Raw genomic sequence first — 7,852 nt, forward strand, 5'->3', positions numbered from 1 at the left:
ATTTACACCTGATAGCGTGGTGATAAAAAGAACCAATTAAGAAAATTACGAAAACAGGCATAACAATTTTTTGTAAAATTTGATTATATATACATTTTTACACTACAACTCTTTTCCCATAAAAGTGAGTTTTGAGCCTTTATCGAGAATATAAATACACATCTATACTAATTGCTCCATTTTTGTTTCTTGTGTGAATAGCCCGTTTGGTTCTTACGAATCTAGAACTTGCCAATGCACTAAGTTCTAAGTCCTTACCGACACAAATCAAAGTAAGTAAATGATGGAGGCATTAGGATCAACCTATTTTTCACTTCAAAACCTTTATTTTTTCTTTTCTTTACCAAAAACATCCCCCTAGATAAACTCTTTGAGCCTTAACCTTTCATTTCTAAACCCACAAAAACAAACCCTTTTTATTTTTCTCCTTTTATTTTAGTGAAGATATCGGTTAAAAAGTTACGATTATGGCTCAGTTTCAAGTTTGCCAAAAAAATCCCAAGGTATTTTTTGCTAAGCCACAAAGCAATAGAAAAACCGATATTTTTCATGCCTTTCACCATTTCAGTAAAACACACCTACCCGAACCACAACCTACCCTTTAAAGCCCTCTTGATATTTACAAGGATTAAACGTCAAAAAGGAGGAGGTTTGATTGATTGTCAAGCCTATGGTAGGAGTAAGTTCCAAAACCGGGCGCGACACTTACACAACTTCGGCCGAGTGTTGAGTGACCACTTGTGAGGTGTGTAAATTTGTATATTACTAAATGGAATTTTATAAAGGAATGTTATGCCCAAAATAAATAATTTTTGTTAACTCGTGTTTTAAATAAATCATGACGCATAAGATTGTAAATAAAATAAAAACAAAATAAATTTAGAACTTGGATTCCCGACTCTCTAAAGATGAGACCAAAACCTTCTCTTCTACCTATTCTGTTTGGGGTGTGTAAACCACATTTAGAGTTTTGCTTGAGGACAAGCAAAGATTTAAGTGTGGGGGTATTTGATGTACGTAAAATACAGCATATAAATTGTATTAAATACGGCGTAAAATCAACCCTTTTCGGTACTAATGTTGGAAAAAGCTTGTTTCTTTGTTCCTTTTTAACTTACAGGGTCAAAAGAGCATAAACGCACAAAAGGAGCAAAATAACAACAAAAACCAACATAAATACAAAGAAGGAGGATTGATGCGACTCGCCAAGCCCCCATCCACATCCAATCCAAGAAAATGGCAAGATCAGAAGACCTGACACGGGGCTGTGCCCACCAGACACGGGCCGTGTCCAAGACTGGATTCTCTGTAGAAGAAAAGAAAACAACGAAGGACAAAACAAACAATCAACACGGGGCCGTGCTAAGGCAACATGGGGCATGGTCAACTCTAAGATTCGCAAAACATTGGCCACGGGTCATGCCGTTGACACACGGGGCCGTGTAGTACAAGACCTGACACAACAGTTAAAAAGAAAGAGATAGAGAGATGGCCACGGGGCCATGCCAGGCGGGCACGGCCTGTGTTGAGCGTCTGTCTTCAGCTATAAATAAGGGTCCTTGGGTCCATTTTAATCCATCCCTTGGCAAACCACTTCTCTCACACTTGCCACTACTCCACCACCACTACAACACCATCATCGACCACCATCATCCATCTTCCATCATTTAGAGTGTGTAGTAGTCTCGGGATCTAAGATCGATCGTAAGAGTTCTTGTCAAACAAAGGCCATGCTTGGCTAAACTCTTACATCATATGGTGAAGACAAAACTTTTATGTATTACTTTTTGATTTCCAATCTTTGGCTCCTTTTTATTTGGGTATGTATTAATGACTTTAATAACTAGTTTTTTATATTGAAGGCGAATTTATCTAACCATTCTTCATATGTTGTTGATTCACATATTCATGTCTTTATGGTCTATATAATGCGCGTTAACTACCTGGAAGGGGGTTAGAAGGGTGGTTGGGTAATTCTATGTCTCGTTCAGTAGTTAGATCCTGTGAGAACTTGGTTCAAGCTTAGTACTACTCCATGTATTGGCTAGGAATGACTGGCCCGACTGAGAGTAAGAAACCGCTTGAATCCCTTATCTATAAACTACTATTAAAACTTTAAACCAACCCTGCGATAGTTGTGTCCCTGCTAACTCAGACCAAAGGGTTGAGGGTAACGTTGCCTGGAAGAGGGCCTACCACTTTTCGCATTAATATCTTACTTAATTATCTTTCAATAATCCAACCTTGCGGGACTGTATCCCTGCTGACTCAGACCAATAGGTTGAGGGTAACGCTGCCTGTAAGGGGGCCTACTACTATAACTTAAAGATAATATCTTAAAATGCCCAAAGTGCGGAAATCATTAAAAGGATACATAAAAGAGGAGTTGAAACCAAGTGATTCCTTCTTGTCTATCTGTTTTTTCCTTATATTTTATTTTTGCTTTTTAGTTTATCTTTTTATAACTTTAAAACCTTTTCATCAAAAGTTTGGTTAGATTAGACGTTAACGATAAGCCATTATTAAAAGCTCTTGTGTCCTTGGACGACCTCAGTATCTTGCCATCACTATACTACGTTCGCGATGGGTGTACTTGCTGTTGATGCATAATGTCTATTGCCTATGTCATTAGTCTATGTCGTGTCGTTTGTGTTTAAAGTTAAGTTTTATGAGTTTTTGGCCAGGTCGCACGACCTGAGAAGTCAGGTCGCACGAAGTGGAATAGTCCAGCTCGTGCGAACTGGGCTTGTTATTTGGTGCGATCTGGACAGCCTATATATAGGTGAGTAGTGTTTTTCATTTAAAACATTCTGGAGAATTCTGAAACGAAGTGTTGTTCAATTCTCTCTGTACCAAAACGTTTATAATCAATGAAGAACATGTTTAAAGTGACTTTCTACTCTTCTACTCCTATTCTAACACTGATTGACGGTTTCTAGTCTGATTCCGCCTTTCTAGAAGCCAGATTTGACTCAAATTAACCCGTATTGGACGATTCCTCGATCCTACAAGTGGTATCAGAGCTGAGGATGAGTCAAATCTGTTGATATTAGTGTTTTGAATGGTTTAGAATCATATTCTTCTACTCTTTCTTGGATTTTCAGACGAATTCACAGACAAAATGGACTGAATTTTGGATATTATGTGTAAAACATCATTTTAAACAATCATACAAAGTTTCAGACAATAAATCACACTAAAACTGATCAAAAAATGTTAAAAACTTGAAACTAAGTGTTCAAACGAAATGAAACTGTCCAAATTGTGTAAAAATGATGCTCAAATCGTGTGAAATTGATCAGATCGTTTGAATTTTGCTCAAACCGTTTGAAATTCTGGTCCAGACCACACGAATTGGACCAGATCGTGTGAAATTGTGTGACCAGATCGCACGAGCTGATCATATCGTGTGAACTTGATCCACCTCGCACGAACTGAAATTTTTTTTAACTAGAACTTGTCACTTCACACGGATTGGTCAGTCCAGGTCGTTTGAAACTTTCAGATCATTTGAATCAGTCCAGTTCATTTGAAAGGTCCAAGTCGTTTGAAAATCCAGATCGTTTGGAAGTCAGGTCGCTTGAAACTGTAATTTTTCAAAACTTAGAAATTTTTCGAAACATTTTTCAAAGTATAAAATGAACAATCAAGAGTTTTACAATGCGTTTTTCGGAGGAGGTATGCCTGTTCAAACTCCAACAAGTATAGCCCAAAATGTGAATATGGAGAACGAGTTAGGAACCATGCAAAAACCACCGAAACTGCTCAACATTGAAGATTATTCGGGGTGGCCGGATAGATTTCGCACGTGGGTTCAGGCGAATCATCTCGAATGTTGGATGAAAGTTGAAACGAAATATGTAGTTCCTACGAATGATGCTGGCCTTCCAAAAACACTTAACACGTTAACTCCGGCTGAACAAGAAAATTTTAAAGCCGAGAAGAAGATGGTTAGTATATTGCAACAGGCAATTAAGGAAGACATTTTGGTACTGCTACAACATCAGGGTGATGCACAATCTATTTGGAATGCTCTTAAAATCAAATTTCTTGGAAGTGTTTCAATGATCAAAAACAAAAAGGCACTACTGAAAAAAGAATTCGACATATTTACTTCTGTCAATGGAGAATCAACGAAGGAGATGATTGAGAGGTACTGTCACTTGGTTGTGGAGATGAAACGTTTGAGTATAGATAAAACAGACGAAGAGTGGGTTGATAAGTTGGATGATGCACTACCACATGAAGAGTGGGGTACGTTCTTTTTGGTTTTGAAGAACAATTTGGAATACATGGGTTTCAATTTCAATTTGAGTACGTTTATCGAGAGAATTGAAGCTCATGAGCTTGAACTTCGGAAGATGAGGAAAATGAAACCTGCAAACGTACAACAAGATGCTCAGCTTTATTACAAAGGAAACTCATCTGCCACATCTGCTCCAAGTCCAAAGATTTAAAAGGCATTCAGTGCAGATTCTTCATCAGGAGTACCTCAAAGCATGCCTAGCAACAACGTTTCACCGTTTCCAAATTACGAACCGAATCCTAAGGTTCAGAATTTTCAAGAACAGGTTTCTTCTCAAAGTTCTTCAGGTTCGAACAATCAGATTTATAGTCATGGGATACTGTGCAATATCGCTGTGAATATAAAAAACGCTCAAGATTTTACCAAGACAGCCGCAAAGCAGCATATAGCACTTCTAGCTTCTGTACTTGAGTCTTACGAGAGTCTAGTAGCCGGACGAATTGGTAACCCAGACATGACTAAAGAAGATTACGATCAAATTGATCCAGAGGAACTAGAACTCATCGACATAAAATGGGGTATGGCGAGCATTGTGAGAAGAGCTCAGAGGTTCATGGAAATTACCAGAAGAAGTAGTCTCGCATGTCCTGATCCAAAACTTGGATTCGATAAATCAAAGGTGACTTGCTCCAAGTGTAAAGAGAAGGGGCACTTCAAGCACGAATGTCCGAACAGAGAAGTAAATAACCACCAGAATCCATTCGCCAACGATTATTACCGACAGGCCATCTATCATAAAAACAGTCAACAACCATTCAATCCAATACCTCAAATCGAGAACTGTCCATCCAAACAAACAGAAAAGCTCTTTTGGTGAATCAAGATAACGAAAAGATTCCAGAAGGTTTCAGTTGGGATAAGTACGTTCCAGGAAGTGGTCTTGCAATGATGGCTGAAATTATTGAAGAGTTGGAACCGGAAATCGAGGAATGTGTTCCTGAAATTGAAGAAGTCAGTGAAGTGGTGACTAAAGAAAGTTTTGCAGATCTAGAAGAGGCGGCAGCAGCGGTCTGTTATTATCAGTCTGAACAGGAGGTTATTACTAATGCATTTAAATCTATAATGCCAGCTAATGTGTTTGATTCTTTTGCAGGTTTCTTTAATGAATCGACTACGGGTTTTTGCCCACAGTACGAAGTTGAACAAACTCCGGTTTAAGAGATCATTGATGTTTCAAAGGAAATGAATGAAGAGACTTTTAAAGAAATAGTAGACAAAGCTCTTATGGTTAAGCTGCAAGAGGTAGAACAAACTAAAACACCTTCTGATAACAATGAGACCAAAGATGCAACTCAAGAGTCAGTGTCAGTTGAAAAGGAGTCAATTATCGAGACTTGTGATACGTATGAGTCAGGAGAGAAGTCCGAGTCCGATGGCAAATCAGAAAATGTGAAGTCCGAATCCGGAGAGAAATCTGAGTCTGAGTCCGGAGAGTTTGGTAAATCGGAAAGTAAAAATGATAAACAAGAAAATACTTTTGAAAAAGTTGATCCAATTCTTGAAACGCCATCCGAAAACTGTTTAAAACCATGCATGGATTGTCTTGAAAAAGATAAACAGTTTCAAGAGTTGAAAAAGTTTAACGACAAATTAAAATTTGATTTTAATGATGTTAAAGAAGCTTATGACACTCTGTCACGATCAATTAAAATGATTCACAATGAGAGTAAAGAAAATGATAAAATTGTTAATCTGCTCAAAGCTACGGTCATGGATAAGCAAATGTCGATTAACATCCATCTGGACACAATCGCATCTCTAAAGAAGGAACTTGAACTGATGCGCATTGAGACAGAAAGAGTCGACAAAAAGTTGATCAGTTATCTTTCATCTTCATATGTGATTTTGATCAAATCGTTCCTCAACAAACTGATTTCAAAAATGTTCCACCTCCAAGGTGGAATCATTATACTCAGAAATATCCAGATGAGGTGGAAAAGGCATTGAATCTCAAACTGAGAACAGAAGAGAATGAGTTACCAGAAAACATAGATGTTACATTTTCTCCGTCTGACACCGACAACGAGTCACAACTGGTTAAAACAGTTGTAGACCAAGTGTTGAATGAAGAAAGTGATGACACTGATTTCGAAACGGTTAAAACTCATTTTGAGAATTCCAGTTCAAATTCTGAAAATGACGGAGACTTTCTTCATAAGTTTATCCCAAAATCAGATAAAGTTTTGGATGACGATTCGATCATTGTGGTTTACACAATGACTGGAACTGACAAACTATATACTGATTTTGAGTACCCGATTCAGAATGCGAACTTGGAAAGTGTTGAAAAAGTCTTTAAACTTGTGGAAATTGACATCTCAGAAGTTAACAACAATTCATTTCTATCAAAACCGAAATAATCTTTTGTTAAACAGCAACCGACAAATAACCCGGGAAAGAAAAATGAATGGGTGGGTAACAATGGTAATAACAAGAGACATGGTAATGATTACAAAAAGAAAGGTGTTGGTTTTGAGAAGCAAATGGCTAAGAAACAAGTTAAGCCAAAAGAAAAATTGAATGAAGTGTTTGTGGCGGGTAATAATACATAAGTCAAAAAGGATTATATCTTTAGTAAGCAAGCAATTGACGATTTTATTGCAGCCAAAAAGATAAGAGACGAGGCCAACAGATCCACTTTTGTTGAATATGACAAAAGAATCTGTTATCGATGCAATGAAATCGGTCACATGGCCAAACAATGTGTCAAAAAGATAATAAAACCAGTTTTCCATAAACCAAAACAAAAAATTTCAAAGGATGTTAAGGGAAAATCACCTATTGTATCCCCAGTGCGTATTCTTAAACGCGGTGAATCATTGAAGTCAGAAGACAAACCAAAATCAACTTTTGAAATTGGTGAATTTTCAAAATCACAAAAGACTTCAAAGGTTTATTCTAAAACAAACACTTCTCAAAGTCAATCATGGGTGGAGAAACCTAAGCGTTCTTTTGAAGAAAAGAAAATGAAAAAAGTTTTAAAATCTGAACCAAAAATCTGTGCAACCATTGATGAAAAAATTGAATTTGAGTTAGATAAGTTGATTGAAGAATTCCCACCTATCAAGGAAGGAACTCTAAAATCAAAATCAGAATCTGATGTTCCAAATGTTATTTTTAACATTCCAAAAGTTGACAAAGTAGCTCATGATATTGTCTTTGGTAGTGTACCAAATGTTGAAAAGTCTTGGGCATCATTGTTTAAGTAAATGTCTTTTGATGTGTGTAGGGGCTTCCAAGGTCTATCATTTCTAAATGGATAATGGATAGCGGCGCCTCACGGCACATGACAGGGATGTTAGCACTTCTATACGACGTCAAATCAATCAATGGAGGTTATGTCGGGTTTGCTGGAACTCAAGGTGGAAGAATTGTTGGAGAAGGAATACTTACTAATGGGGTCGTATCATTTGACAAAGTGAATTACATTGCTGAGTTAGAAAACAATCTGTTGAGCATTTCTCATATTTGTGATAAGTCGTTTACTGTTCATTTAACAAAAGATGAATGTCTGATTCTTAAACCAGGGTTTAAGATACCCGAAGA

The sequence above is a fragment of the Helianthus annuus genome, chromosome 7 (assembly GCF_002127325.2).
Source record: "Helianthus annuus cultivar XRQ/B chromosome 7, HanXRQr2.0-SUNRISE, whole genome shotgun sequence".
Taxonomy (NCBI): domain Eukaryota; kingdom Viridiplantae; phylum Streptophyta; class Magnoliopsida; order Asterales; family Asteraceae; genus Helianthus; species Helianthus annuus.